The following is a 16,843-nucleotide window of genomic DNA, read 5'->3' as shown; positions in this document are numbered from 1 at the left end:
GGTTTTCGATGTAGCTCTCTGTTAGGAAATCTTGCGCCGCTGCGAATATATTCCAATGACCCAGAACTCCTTGTATCGCTGCAAAGGCCATAAACCCTCCGTTGTAAAAAAGCTGTTCATGATCAAGTAACGGATTCATGAGGTGATTGTAATTCGGTTCAGGTGGTACCAAATTGCAGAGACATAAATCCAGGGCCCACGTGAAATCACAGCTCAGGCAATGAAATACAGGCTGCACACAGGTGAAATGCGAATATCGAAATGATAATCGATATGAAGTATTCAAAGTCGAGAGTGGTAAGATGCCGTAGTAGTCAAGCATCCTCTGGCGAAATAGTTCTAAGTGGCCCGGCTCGTTTGCGAAGGCAGGAGGGACATCCATTTTGAATTTCCCAAGATGGTACAGGAAACGGCGCAGCACCGCTGGTTGTATAGCAACTCCACAGAATTAGGTCACCGGCTATGCAGTGGAGAGGAGCAGAATGACTCGATACATTTTCTAGGAGTCTAGTCACTTATATATTGCTTAGTGGTTATTAAAAAAGTAGCTTTTTTTGAACTGGAGGATGCGTTAAAAAATAAGGGAGTGATTTGAGGGAGTTGTAAAGCAAGGTCAATTTTTTTGCTGTTTTCTGTGAATGTTAGCTTAGTGAAAGATATGTGTGTGAGCAGATGCAACGTTCAGTTTTAAATGTGACAATGGCGCTCTTGTTCATGTCTTCCGATTCAAGGTCGGTATTCGCTGCCAAATATAAAGATTAAGAAACGCATGCGTGGGGTACATAGTGTGCATTCTTAAAGGAAAGTAAATGAAGGGTTATTTTTACCGCGTTAGCATTGTCGTTTAAAAAGTTATAGTGATTTCTATTGTATGTGAAGAAAGTGTCACTGATGAAGACTGAAAATAAATCCTTATAAATGATACGGACTGGTGTATTTTAGAAAAGGTTTGTAACATTACATGAATTGTGGAAAAAAAATAATGTAATTGAAAGTGTATGGTTTGAAAATGAAAAGTAGAGGTTTATAGTTCATGTTTTGAAAGCAGTTCTAGAGGGTCAGAAGAAAGTGTATGGTTTGAAAATGAAAAGTAGAGGTTTATAGTTCACGTTTTGAAAGCAGTTCTAGAGGGTCAGATGCATGATAGATTTATTAAAAATAGAACATGTTTTTAAATAGTATTTTGGAAAAAATATGTGTCTTTATGTACTATTTACATTATGTGCCTGTTGCGTATTCTTTGAGTTTTAGTAATCCTGTGTCTTATAAGTTTTCTAGGGGCGGTTTGAGGTTTATGGTGGGTTTGGGCAGGGAGGGTAGGTTGGGGGTTTGTAATAGGGGGTTTGGCTGGGGTGGAGTGCGGAGTTTAGTGAAAAGTGAGGGGGCGGGGAGTTACGGTGTTTGGTAATGGAGCAGAGTCAGAGGACGCCACATTTGTGTTATGGGCTGCCACGGAAATATGTATTTATTCTCAGAGGTTTATTATATTAAGGATATATATTAGCATGGTGGCTCTTGTCGTTTTGTTGTTTTGTGTATGTTTATAATGCTGGCTCTGTAGTTTTTGTTTATGGACCTTATTGCGACACACAGGGGATCTACGTTGCACAGTTGGAGATCAGAGACTTAGGAAATAAAACTTTATAATTGTAAGGGCTGTAAGCGATAGAAATCGCCCGTTCTCGGTGTAAAAAATATCACCGCTATTGGTGGTATTTTCTACGGTGTTAGTTCTCGAAGGAGACTAGTAACATATATGTGTAATAAAATTATGTAATAGGCTCAGTATTTTACATTATCTTGGAAAACAAAAGTTGATTTTACATAGCAATAAGTCTCTTATAATTAAGGGACGGAGTGTATATAGTGCTATTTAGTACTCTGCTATGTGATTGATGTCGAATATTTCATAAGAGGAGGCTTTAAAAGATTTACGATAAACTGGTTTTCTAGGGAAGTGGGTGGAGTGTTCCGTGTAAATTGCAGAATAGAAACTAGTAAGAACCAATTGGAAGTGTTGTTTTAAAGTCACATGACTGCACATGCGTGTCTCGACGCGATAGGTGGGTGCGCGCACCCGGTCGCGCACTATAAGAAAGCGGCGAGAAAATATCAGCTAATATGCTCTTCAAGCTTGTTTTGGTACAAAGAGTTAGTTCTGAAAATCACTTTTTTTTTTTTTTTTTTTTTTTTGGAAACAAGTGTTATGATGCTTTTTATTTCTTAAAGTTGCGACGACATTTTTCAGTATGTCATACTATCCAAATAAAGTGAAGAAATTTAACTTTTCTTGGAGCATTTATGACTCTCAATTATTTGTTTAATTAGAGTGAAGCTTTGCTCTCCGTATACAAGAAGTTCTCCACAGTTCGTGCATTTCATGTGCACGTTCGCCAGATATGGTCTCAAGTCCATCTCAGCACTCGATGGAGATACAGGTCGTCCACCGGAAGATGTGTTGATTACTTCTGATGGTAATAGCGTGGCCTCCGTTTTTCTTGTGAAAGGTGGTCGCTCATTTTCGTCAGATTCGGAAGATGAATGCGGAACGGTAGCCATTGTATCGAAGTCTTCGGGAAGATGTTCGACGCTGTTGTCTCTTGAGAGTAGAAAAGAAAGTGATGGTAGTGGGTGGAGTGCTGCGTGTAAATTGCAGAATAGAAACTACCAAGAACGAATTAGAAGTGTTGTTTAGAAGTCACATGACTTCACATGGGAGTGTCAGGTCCTGTACGCGATAGAAGGGTGCGCGCACCCGGTCTCGCACTAAAATAAAGCGGCGAAAAAACATCTTATAATATGCTCTTCGAGCATGTTTTGGTGGAAAGAGTTAGTTCTGAAAAGAACTTTTTTTTTTTTTTTTGGAAACAAGTGTTTTGATGCATTTGATTTCTTAAAGTTGCTATGATATTTTTCAGTATGTCATACTATCCAAATAAAGTGAAGAAATGTAACTTTTCTTGGAGCATTTATGACTCTCAATTTTGTGTTTAATTAGAGTAAAGCTTTGCTCTCCGTATACAAGAAGTTCTCCACAGATGTTGCATTTTATGTGCACCTTCGCCAGACATGGTTTCAAGTCCATTTTAGCACTCGATGGAGATACAGGTCGTCCACCGGAAGATGTGCTGATTTCCTTCTGATGGTAATAGCGTGGCCTCAGTTTTTCTTGTCAAAGGTGGTCGCTCATTTTCATCAGATTCGGAAGATGATTGCGGAACGGTAGCCATTGTACCGAAGTCTTCGGGAAGATGTTCGACGTTGTTGTCTCTTGAGAGTAGAAAAGAAAGTGATGGAAGTGGGTGGAGTGCTGCGTGTAAATTCCAGAATAGAAACTACCAAGAACCAATTGGAAGTGTTGTTTTGAAGTCACATGACTTCATATGCAAGTGTCAGGTCTTGTACGCGATAGGAGGGTGCGCGCACCCGGTCTCGCACTAAAATAAAGCGGCGAAAAAATATCTCATAATATGCTCTTGGAGCACGTTTTGGTAGAAAGAGTTAGTTCTGAAAAGAACTTTTTTTTTTTTTTTTTTGGGGGGGAAAGAAGTGTTATAATGTTTTCGATTTCTTAAAGTTGCTACTACATTTTTCAGTATGTAATAGTTTGAAAATGAAGTGAAGAAATGTATTCTTTTCTTGGGGCATTTGTGACTGTCAATTTTGAGTTTAATAAGAACGAGGCTCTGCTCTCCATATAAAAGAATTTCTCCACACTTGTTGCATTTCATATGCACCTTCGCAAGATATGGTCTCAAGTCCATTTCAGCACTCGATGGAGATACAGGTCGTACACCAGAAGATGTGCTGGCCACCTCTGATGGTAATAGCGTGGCCAGGGCTCTTGTCGATGCTTTTGCATAATGCTCAGGATGCCTTTGTTTAACATGCCGCTGCATGGTGTGTGCAGAAAAGGAATATTTTTTATTTGGATTTCCCCTTGAGAGCTCCGAATTGCATATCGTGCAGGTTACTTTTGGCGCATTCACTTTCTTTTGATCTTCAGGATAAGTGAAAAATTGCCAAATGAAAGATTCCTTTTTTCTTCTTAACGGTGGTCGCTCATTTCCTTCAGATTCGGAAGATGAATCTGGTAGGGAAGCCATTTCAGCAAAGACTTCCGGAAGATGCTCGACGTTGTTGTCTCTTGAGAGTAGAAAAGATTGTGAGGAAAGTGGGTGGAGTGCTTCGTGTATATTCCAGAACAGAAACTACTAATAACCAATTGGAAGTCTTGTTTTCAAGTCACGTGACTTTACATGCGCTTCTCAGGACGTGTAGGCGGTGACACTATGTAGTTACGAACGTGATTACATACTTAGGAACTAGCATTCAAAAAAACTATGAAATTCACTGAAAAAACCATAGGTTTTACACACGTTATAGTTAGGAAGTAGCATTTGAAAAACCTATGAAATTCACTGAAAAAACCATAGGTTTGACACCAGTTATAGTTAGCTGGAAATTTTACTGACATAAAACCAATGAAATTCCACGTTATAGTTAGTTGGACTCACTATAACTTGCGCGTGTAATGCACTGCTGATGACATTACATATTACATCACTCATGACATGGTCAGTGACATCACTTATGACATCACTGATGACAGACCTCCTTTAAGTGTAATGTAACCCTTAAAACACATATTGGAAAATAGAAATTAACATTTTCAAAAAAATGGACATACCCATACCAGTTAGAACAACCAATTCAGTAATTCCACCATCTATATACACATTCACCAACAGTTCTATATAGTCACTCATACATATACTCACTCATCATATGTAGTGATACACCTATACATCCTGTTACACACCGACAATCATCCAAAAGTTACTCACACACATACTCACACATGCAAATAAACTATTGAACATCAATTTATTTGCATATAAAACTATACACACTCAACCACCCATACAGTCCTGCACATATGGTGTCTTCTAAACACATACAAAGAGAGAGTTAGTCATTCATGCATCTATGTGATTAGTAATACCCCCATGAAACCATAGAAACACTCATACTGATACTAAAAAAACATCTAAGAACCCAAATACCTACACATGTAGGTACTCATCAACCCATGCAGCCAGTTATTCACAAAGTGAAACACTGATACATATATTTAAATATTTAAACATTACTCGCTAATATATGTATTCACTAAGGTACACTTAATAAGCCAGTTATCCAATCATTTCTTTTTGAAAAAAACATTCATTAAGACAATAATTTAAACATTTATTCTTTCCTCAACCTTTACATATACATATATAAAACATATTTATTTTTTAGAAAGACACACATTCACTGGATGGTGTCATAAGTGATGTCACTGACCATGTCATGAGTGATGTAATATGTAATGTCATCAGCAGTGCATTACATGCGCAAGTTATAGTGAGTCCAACTAACTATAACGTGGAATTTCATTGGTTTTATGTCAGTAAAATTTCCAGCTAACTATAACTGGTGTCAAACCTATGGTTTTTTCAGTGAATTTCATAGGTTTTTCAAATGCTACTTCCTAACTATAACGTGTGTAAAACCTATGGTTTTTTCAGTGAATATATATATATATATATATATATATATATATATATATATATATATATATATATATATATATATAAATAATATATAAATATATATATATATATTCACTGAAAAAACCATAGGTTTCACACCAGTTATAGTTAGGAATTAGCATTTAAAAAACCTATTAAATTCACTGAAAAAACCATAGGTTTCACACCAGTTATAGTTAGCTGGAAATTTTACTGATATAAAACCATTGAAATTCCCACGTTATAGTTAGATGGACTCACTATAACTTGCGCGTGCAATGCACTGCTGATGATGTCTTAATAAGCCAGTTAACCAATCAATTTTTAAAAACCATCCATTTAGACACTTATTTAAACATTTATTCTTCCATCAACTTTTACATATACATATATAAAATATATTTATTTTTCAGAAAGACACACATTCACTGGATGGTGTCATCAGTGATGTCATGAGTGATGTCACTGACCATGTCATGAGTGATGTAATATGTGACGTCATCAGCAGTGCATTGCACGCGCAAGTTATAGTGAGTCCATCTAACTATAACGTGGGAATTTCAATGGTTTTTTCAGTGAATTTCATAGGTTTTTTAAATGCTAATTCCTTTGTATATCGAGTTTCTAACCTTTTTTTTTTTTTTACAATTTGCTGTTTTTTTTAAAGTATTCATTTTTTTTATATAATTTTTTTCTTTTGCGCTCTGGGTGCGCGCTCCGGGAAGCTTTCAGCTAAGCTCTCCGGTAAGCTTTTCCGTGAGCTCACCTGAAAGCGCACCCAGAGCGCTACTGTCGTTCGTGAAAAAAATATGAATGAAAAGTTAATAATAATGCAAAACATTTCGTACCATACAAATAAAATTAGTTTTTTTTAATAAGGAAAATGATTATGCATTTCTGTAAAAGTTTGATGACGTCACTTCGGCGCGCAACGTAAGTGCCCTCGGAAGCGCCTACGTTCGCGGCGCGTAAACGCACGCAAAAGCGCCTACGATCGCGCCACGTTTGCGCCCCGGAAGCGCCTACGATCGCGCTGCGTAAATGCACCGGAAGTGCTCCGGAGCGCGCAGCGTAAACGCGTCGGGTCATGTGACCCTAAAATAACACTTTTCATTGGTTGCTAACAGTTTTTTTTTACAATGAATGAAATCCCCACCCATTTCCTTCACTTCTTCTTTCACTTTTGTGACTGAAAGACCTGCCTTTTTGCTCTTGCATATTTCTTGGATAATCATGGCTGCCAGACCATCCAGCAGTGAAGATGAGCCTGAATTCATTGATGAAGAGCCTCCTCAGCCGAAGGTAAAGAGCATTTCATCTGGAAATTTTTTAAGTTTCCAGCAGACCAGAAAAAGGTGAATGCACCAAAAGTGGAGTGCAGGATCTGCAAACAGGTCCTGTCACGGGGTAACCCCCCAAAAAAGTACTCTTTTGGCAACTTTACCATGATTCGCCATGTGGAGAGGAGGCACCCCCAGAATTTTGCCCGGGAAAGTGTCAGGGCTCTGGCACAAGAGGTTCCCAGAGATGGGGCCTCTACATCAACCGGAGGAGCAACTTCTTCTGGGAGAGAGCAATCGCAGGAGCAGGTGGCAAACATACAACCTGCATTTAACCATGGGGTCGTCAAATGCAGATACTGCAATCAACTCCTCACCTATGGGGAGCAAAGTGTCCTGCTCATGGTTCGAGCATTGGAGAACCATCGCTGCCCTTCCCACCCCTAATTTTTTTGTTTTCTTTTTGCTCCTGTTGAGCAGTTTCCATTCCCTGTTTTTGTTCCTGTTCAGTTAAAAGAAGAAAACCAAAAGTTCTTTTCAGAACTACCTCCAATTCTCATCAAAGAGCTATATTCTTAAAAAAATGAAGAGTAAGTGAAATATAGTGCATTGATAATTGAAAGGAGAATGAGTAAGAAAGAACAGAAAGGTATGAGAGGTGAAAGGAAGTGAAGTAGGAGGAATGAAAGAAGGTGAGTGTTAGAAAAGAAAGTTATGACACAGTGAATAAACTGGAGGCCTCATTTCTGAAAAGTGACGCATCGCTACGTGAAAACAGCAATGCGTCACTTTTGTGGACGCACTCCTTATGACATTCCAGATATGTCATATTTAATATATGACTAATCAATTCGCAAGGAGTTACAGATATGTCAGTATTTCTGACGTATCTGTAAACACAAAAGTAACGCATTGCTGGAGTGCGTCACAAAAGTGACGCAACTCCAGTAATGTGTCCTTTCACATGGAAAAAGCACCATGTGAAAGGTTTGCTGTGAAGCAGGCGCAAGATTTTGGCGCAACAGCATCCTAAAAGTGACGCACTGCGTCATTATTACCAAGCTTTTTGCAGGGGAACACCCCCTCTGCATGCATTATACCTGACGTTATTTTTAAAAAGTGACGCATCTAGGTACATGGGTCACTTTTTAAAACTCTGCGCCACATTATATCTGCATCAGGTATAATGTATGCAGAGGGGGCATTCCCCCGCAAAAAGCTTGGTAATAACGACGTACTGAAATTATGAGATTTCTCTGCGTCACTTTTAGGATGCTGTTGCGTCAAAATCTTGCGCCTGCCTCGCGTCACTTTCATGTTTACAGATATGTCAGAAATACTGACGTATCTGTAACTCCTTGCAACATGATTCGTCATACATTAAATATGACACATCTGGAATGTCATAAGGAGTGCGCACAGAAAAGTGACGCATCACACCAGCAGTGTAATAAAATGTGCCTCGTTGCACTATATTTAAAGGACGCAACAGCATCCTAAAAGTGACGCAGTGAAATCTCAAACATTTCACTGCGTCGCTATTACAAAGCTTTTTGCGGGGGAACACTCCCTCTGCATGCATTATACCTCACGCAGATATAATGTGGCGCTTGATTTTAAAAAGTGACCCATCTACCTAGATACGTCACTTTTTAAATATAACGCAACGAGGCACATTTTTTTACACCACTGGTGCGATGCGTCACTTTTCTGTGCGCACTCCTTATGACATTCCAAGTAACGCATTGCTGGAGTGCGTCACAAAAGTGACGCAACTCCAGTAATGTGTCCTTTCACATGGAAAAAGCACCATGTGAAAGGTCTTGCGTCAGTCTAACACCTGCTGTAAAGCAGGCGCAAGATTTTGACGCAACAGCATCCTAAAAGTGACGCAGTGAAATCTCAAAGATTTCACTGCGTCGCTATTACAAAGCTTTTTGCGGGAGAACACCCCCTCTGCATGCATTATACCTGACGCTATTTTTAAAAACTGACGCATCTAGGTACATGGGTCACTTTTTAAAACTCTGCGCCACATTATATCTGCGTCAGGTATAATGTATGCAGAGGGGGCATTCCCCCGCAAAAAGCTTGGTAATAACAACGTACTGAAATCTATAAGATTTCTCTGCGTCACTTTTAGGATGCTGTTGCGTCAAAATCTTGCGCCTGCCTCGCGTCACTTTTATGTTTACAGATATGTCAGAAATACTGATGTATCTGTAACTCCTTGCAACATGATTCGTCATACATTAAATATGACACATCTGGAATGTCATAAGGAGTGCGCACAGAAAAGTGACGCATCACACCAGCAGTGTAAAAAAATGTGCCTCGTTGCACTATATTTAAAAAGTGACGCATCTAGATAGATGCGTCACTTTTTAAATATTGCATAACAATGCGCATTTTTTTACACCGCTGGTGCGTCACAAAAATTGACGCACAGGAGGCGCAAAACTGGCAGCGCAAGGCCTTCATAAATATGGTCCTGGATTTTCCCCGTGCTTCGCCGGTGCGCGTACCATGCGCTTCCCCCGCGCAAAACGAAAAAAAAAAAAAAAAAATGTAATGCCCCGCAGGACCCTATTTTAGCCCCTACATCAAACCTAGGGGGTCAGAGGGGGTCTACTCTTCCCCCTTATGGTCATTTGTCCCTTTTTTTTTCAAACCCCTTGTGTCTCGATTTTACCGAGACACAAGATGGCGGCCGCTCCAGACTGTTTAGAATGTTTACAGACACCCAAGAGCCAATCAGCTTCCTGCGCGCAAGTCGCGTGTCGCGCCTGGAGCGCACTCCGGTGCGCGCACCGGAGAGCGCCTATAGATATATATATTTTTTTGCACCTAAATTACTCAATATCCACTGCAGCACATATCTTGAGACATAGCAAAGGCACATCGGGCTACCAGTCCCTTCAATTTTGCCAAGTTTGGTGGAAATCCATTCAGCCGTTCGGGGTAAAAGTAAAATCGACCGCCCTATGGAAATTTACATGGGGAAAACGCGTTTTGGGACCCCCCTTTTATCTCAGCCCCCGCTTGACGTATCCCCCCCCAAACTTTCAAGGAAGGACCGGAGCTCGACGAGGCCATTTTCAGGAAATTTTCAGGCAGATTCGTCAACCGGTGCCAAAGTTATTCCAAATAGAATTTTGAGATTTAACATTGAAAAAAATCCTAATGGCGACCGCCAGTAGGTAATATATATATATATATATATATATATATATATATATATATATATATATTACCTACTGGCGGTCGCCAGTAGGTATATATAGTTAGGATTTTTTCCCTATGGCATTTCTGAAAATTCTATGTCTAATAACTTTAGCGTTTGTGGACGGAATCGGCTGAAATTTTCAGGAAAATGGCACATTTTGTTTCTGAGCAGCCCCTGAAAATTTGGGGGGGGGTCGTCAAGGGGGGGCCGAGAAAAAAGGGGGGTCCCAAAACGCGTTTTTCCCATGTTAATTTCCATAGGGCGGTTGGACTCACTTTTAGGCCGAACGGCTGAATGGATTTTCACGAAACTTGGCAAAATTGTAGGGACTGTTAGCCCGATGTGCCTTTGCTAGGTCTCAATATATGTGCTTCAGTGGATTTTGAGAAATTACCGTTTAAATCAAGATATATATCTGTAACAGCGCTCTGGGCAGCGATCCGGTTAGCGAACTTTTCGAAGCTGATTGGCCCTTCGGTGTCTGTCAACATTCTAAACAGTCCGGAGCGGCCGCCATCTTGTCTCTCGGTAGGATCGAGAGACAAGAGGAGGCAAAAACAAAGGGGGTAGTTACCATAAGGGGGCATAGTAGATCCTCGTTGACCCCCTAGGTTTTATGTGGAGGTTTTAAAAGGGCCTAGGAGGGTTAAAAAAAAAAAATATATATATATTTTTTTTTTGCGTGGTAAGCGCCAAGTTCGCGAACCGGAAAGCGTTCTGGGCAGTGTACTTTAAGGATAAAAGAATGATAGACTTTTCTAATACTGTATGTTAATTATTTGTTGTTTTTGTTCGGTTTTTTTATTTATTTATTTATTTTGATTTAAAAAAAATTATTTATTATTTTCATAGTTTATTAAAACTTCCAGCATTATATCATCTGGTATCTCGTCGAACATGGATGTTTCTGTCTCTTGTAAGGTTTGAATAAATTGTTCGTCAAAAGATTGATCCATAAAATCTTCATCCACATTTTCTTCAGTTACAATGTCTTCGGATGTAATCTCGAAGGAAACATTAGTTTCTTCTTGCTCCCCTTCCATTTTTTTGCTGTAAATTGCCTAAAAAAAAAAATTATATTACAAGACTTAGGGCACTGTTGGGTTTAAGTTCAGACATGTTGTTCTGTTTTTTTAACAGTGAAGTTAAAGTAAGTAAATTCATAATTATAGCAGAGAAGTGTAAGTCAATCAATAAATGTAACAGAGGAGGTTATCTGTATCTATAACTATAGCAGGGGGTCAGTAAATAATTATCAATAAACATTTTTACAAATTAATTTAAAGTGCCACTTACAAATTATCAAATAACTTTACAGGGAGGTGAAAAGGCTCTGTAAATGTAGTTCAGGAAGTAGCAGTGAAAATGGCTGTGTTTCCTTCTCTTCCTTTATATATATTCAGGTATATAACCAATCAAATGTCAGGTAATAAAAATTGTAAATGAAAGTAAAGTTTTCATTGGTTGTCAATTCCAATATTTTATATGTGTTTTGTGAAGTAATTTACCTCAGGGTATTTAGATAGGTCTACAGGCTAAATGGCTAAATGAAATTTCAATCAAATTTGTGAGAATGAAAGGGATTGTTATGTAGTATGAGGTAATCTATATTTGGTGAGAGTGTCTCTAGTCGTTTTTCTGCTAATTACTTTCCCACCTTTTTTTAGGACCGCTTTCTGGAAAGCGGCCCGGTTAGCGAACCTTAAGCGTCACGGGAGTCCACCATTTTGTGTTTCGGTCGCATTAAGATACAAGATGGAGGGCAAATAATGTTCAGAATGTGTAGAAGGGGGCACGGTAGACTTATCTTGACCCCCTAGGTTTTCTGAGGGTGGCTGACGAGGTTTAAATGTGCGGAAAAAAACATTTTTTTTAAAAATTCCGCGAGGTTAGCTTTCGGTTAGCGAACCGGGGAGCGTATTTTGTGGAAAATTAGTGAAAAAAGTTAGAAAAAAATAATAATTGTGAGTGATTAGATGAAGGGTAGCTCTGAGAAGAGCTTTTGGGTTTATGGTACATTTAGGTACTTATAAGTAGGTACCAATGCACATTCTTAAATTCAGAATGAAAATTCTGTTGCCCTCATCTGAGAAGTGAACTCCATCTCCTCTGTAGATATCTTGCATGTAGTAACGCAAGTTATTGTTGTACAGGGAGCCCATTCCATGGTCTCTCATGAAAGCTGAAACAGATTTGTTTACATGCTTCCTCGACTTCTCAATTTGTGGACAAAATTGGTTGGACCACCTCCATTTCTGTCTTTGGCATATATTGGAATATACCAAGGCAGTTTGAGGAAAAAGTGCCATTAATTGCTCAAAGGTGTCCTTTAATAGCATTTCCAGACCTACTCCTGTCAAAGTGCCCAAATCATTACCTCCACAGTGCACAATTAACAGGTCAGGTTTTGGCAAATGCTTAAAGGTTTTCACCAATGGTATCAATTGGTGACATTTTAATCCTCTTTGGCCCAACCACTTAATTTCCACATCTTGTAAATTGAGGTTGTGTAAATTTCTGTTCTCGGCATACCTTTGAGCCCAGTGGATGTAACTATGTCCAACAATCCAGACGTTAAACATGGTGGGAGAAGGTTGTGCTGCAGTCAGATGAAGTATGGTAATGAAAGGGCAGTTGAAACAGTAGGAGTTTGTAAAGAAAAAAAACTGTGGATTTCCAATGCTAATGATTCATTAGCAGTGATTGGTGTATTTCCATTTCTGAAAACAGAAAGTTAGGGTGCATGGATGTGTTCTTTGAAAGATGTAATTTGAATGGTCAAGGAAGAAACTTTTAATGAAAGATTGCACTGGATACGCAGGTGCACTGAGAGTTCAGAGTTCAATTGAAACATTGTTGTGTGAATTTGCAAACGTGAGAGGTCTTCCAGGAGGTCGTTGCTATGGAAAAAAGGTAGAGAGGGCAGAGGGGGGAAGGGTTTTGATTTGAAAAAAGTGAGGGAAGAGTTATGATTGGCTAATATGAGAGATATGTGAAATGAATATCTGTATTTCTGTGCTTTCAATAGCTGCAGCCTCTGGAGTGCATCCTCTTTCTTCTGCTGAAGACAATTTGGTGTATTTCTGAGACTGTTTTCAAAACTCAAAAAGTATTTGCTAAGGTGAGAAAAGATTTATTTATTTTAGATAGAGAATAGTATGAATTAAGGAGAAAATGATGAAGAAAGCAGTGTTTTTAAACTGTGGCTTTGTCTGTAGTGATATAGAAATAGATTTTGTTACTTAGAGAAATTGTAATTGCATATTCGGTGTAGCATTCTGGAATGCAGTTATACAAGTTATTGTTGTATATGAAGCCCAGTCCATGGTCTCTTATGTAAGCTGAAACAGATATGTTGTTTATAAAAATAGTTTTTGAAATCAATTACATTTCTGCATATGTACTGCTAGAGCTTCATAGGTTGTTTTGGGTCATATTTAAAAGGCATTTGAGTGTCTTTGATGTTATTTTTCCTTTTTAAATGGAAAGCGTTCCTCATGGGGCCCTGAGCAGTTCTTAGCCATGTTATTTAATGGGAAGTGGATAACATGGCTCAGAGCATTTGCTGGACAATGCATGAATATCGCTGACTTTTCAACGATATTCATGCATTGCGGCCGTTTTTTTTCGCATTTGCGAGCAGTTCTTCGCCATGTTATCCAATGGGAGGTGGATAACATGGCTAAGAGCATCTGTTGGATAATGCATGAATATCGTTCACTTTTCAGCGATATTTATGCATTGCGGCCGTTTTTTTCGCATTTGCGATAAACCTTGCTAAGGAGAAAATGATGAAGAAAGATGTGTTTTTAAACTGTGGCTTTGTCTGTAGTGGTATAGAAATAGATTTTGTTACTTTGAGAAATTGTAATTGCATATTCGGTGTAGCATTCTGGCATGCAGTAACACAAGTTATTGTTGTATAGGAAGCCCATTCCATGGTCTCTTATGAAAGCTGAAACAGATATGTTGTTTTTAAAAACCATTTTTGAAATTAATTACATTTCTGGATATGTACTGCTAGAGCTTTGGGTCATATTTATAAGGCATTTGAGTGTAATTGATGTTATTTTTTTCCTTTTTAAATGGAAAGCATTCCTCATGGGGCAAGTGTCTTGTAAATACGTTGCCACCTGCGCTTGGCAAATTTAGATTTTGATTATGGGAGTTACATAGCCATGTTAATAATGTCCAAAAAATGGTGCTAGGGCATTCCAGAAAACGCTTTCATGTGTCTCAAGGATATTTTCAGTCATTTCTTCTTGAATGCAGGTATACAATTGATTTATATGTTGTGTTTAAAAACGATTCTTTTCTATAATGTTATTTTTTCGTTTTTAAATGGAAAGCGTTCCTCATGGGACCATGAGCAGTTCTTAGCCATGTTATCCAATGGGAGGTGGATAACATGGCTAAAAGCATATGCTGGATAATGCATGAATATCGCTGACTTTTCAGCAATATTGATGCATTGCGGCCGCTTCTTATCGCATTTGCGAGCAGTTCTTAGCCATGTTATCTAATGAGAGGTGGATAACATGGCTAAGAGCATTTGCTGGATAATGCATGAATATTGCTGACTTTTCAGCGAAATTCATGCATTGCGGCCGTTTTTTATCGCATTTGCGATAAACCTTGCTAATAGCAAGGTTTATCTGCGATAAAAATCGCCGATGTGCGGCGATAATTTTTGTCTCTAAAGAAGTTATCGCTAGTGGTTGGTAATATACCCCCGCGTTTTTGGTTGCAGGAATCGGGAGGAGGGAGAGTAGCACTGAAATCAGTAGTCTGACGCTTGAATCGGGAGGGTTGGTATGTGTGGATTCTCTACAGCTGGGGCCATAAACTACATCCGCAGGGCTAGGTGATAGCCTGGGACCGGCCTGGCATCTAAAATGGCTACCGTGTACGACAAAATTGTGGCATTGTAAAAAAGACAAGATGGCGCAGACAATGTTTATCAATAAGGATTCATTTATAACGAAATATTTTATCGCACTGAAAAAATGGTTGTCAACACTTCCCGATTTCCTTCGAATCGAACGTTAACAAACGTGACGCAGCAAAGAAAAAAAAAAGCTCACACAGAGCCGCTGGAACACATGTATCAACATATATGAGCCTTCTCAGCCACCCTCAGAAAATATAAGGGATTAGGATACGTCTCCCGCACCCCCTTATACTTAGTAATTTCATTAAAACGAAGCACAAAATGGTCTCCTGCACCCCCTTATACCTATTCCCGTTTTGCCAGCAGTTTGCGGCCCAGTTCGGTGTTCGGAAAGCGCTTCTACCGTGAAAAATATATATTTTTTATTTTCCCCACGGGACCCTTTAAAAACCCCAATAACATTCCTAGGGGGTCAAGAGGGGTATACCTTGCCCCCTTTCATTAAATTCCCCCTTCGTTTTTCACCTCTTCTTCTCTCTCGATCCTACCGAGAGATAAGATGGCGGCCGCTCCGGTCTGTTTAGAATGTTGACAGACACCGGAGAGCCAATCAGCTTTCTGCGCGCAAAGTTCCGTTTCGCAGGTGGAAGCGTATTTATAAGAAACTTGCACCATGAACAACGCTTTCCATTTAAAAAGGAAAAATAACATTATAGACACTCATATGCCTTATAAATATGACCCAAAGTAACCTATAAAGCTCTAGCAGTACATATCCAGAAATGTAATTGATTTCAAAAAATCGTTTATAAACACGGCACATAAATCAATTGTATATCTGCATTCAAGAGGAAATGACTGAAAATGTCCTTGTGATGCAGTGCTGGTGCAAAAGATTTTCTATGTTAAATAATAAGTAGGACGTTAAGTTTTTGATGACTGTTATTCATTTACTGTTTGGTAATAGTGCTTAATAACATTTTTCATTATATTTTTCCACAGATTCAACTGCAGATCTTTTTTAAATTTGAAAAATGCCTACGAAAAATAGAATTCGAAAGGCTAGAAAACGTCAAAGACAGCAGGATGATGTTTTATTGCAGCAGTCCTCTTCCCCAAATACTTATCAAAACACCAAGAAAGCTCCGGGTAAGAGCACAAAATCATTCTTAAAAAGTATTTTTAGAAAAAAAAGTATTTTTCGCCAAAATGTTTCAGTTCAGAAAAAGAAGAGTAATTTAAATGGAAAGGAAAGAGCCATCAAAAATGTTATTGGTAGAGGAAGAGATAACTCTGTGCATGATAGTAGAAGGAAACAACAGTTTAGGGACATTCGACATCGAATGTTCCGTAACAGGATAATAGTTAATTTATTAAGAAATATTAAAAAAGGCCAACAGAAAGCGGCATTTTATAAGAAGAAGAAAAATGTAGAGAAAATTATTGATCATGCTTTTGAAATTAAGCGGAAGTTGTTTATTTTGGTAATCAATAGAATTAGGAAACTAAGCAAGGTAATTTCTGATTTCAAAACAAACAGTAGATGGAAGAGAGTAGTAAATCGTAGTAACTTTTGTGAAGTTTTTTCCGGAGAATGGATGCATAGTTCAAGTTCTGAGGCATTTTTTAATGAGGAGAGTTATTTTCAGGATAATGATTTGGTGTTTGCAGTTGACACCAGTGGTCGAGCTTATGAAGTGAAGGATGGTTGCCCTGTTGAAAAAGAAAAACTTGTGACAACAGAGACAGATGAGGTGTTAGGTCATGAGGTTTTAGGAAGACGTCCTAAGGGTCCTGTGTACATTTGGAAGTGTAGTTCTATTTGCAGTGTGCGACAGGTTTCCATCAATTTGCTTTGTGATTTTATACG

The sequence above is a fragment of the Lissotriton vulgaris genome, chromosome 6 (assembly GCF_964263255.1).
Source record: "Lissotriton vulgaris chromosome 6, aLisVul1.2, whole genome shotgun sequence".
Classification (NCBI taxonomy): domain Eukaryota; kingdom Metazoa; phylum Chordata; class Amphibia; order Caudata; family Salamandridae; genus Lissotriton; species Lissotriton vulgaris.
The sequence above is the reverse complement of the archived record's forward strand: the minus strand, read 5'-3'. Positions refer to the sequence as shown.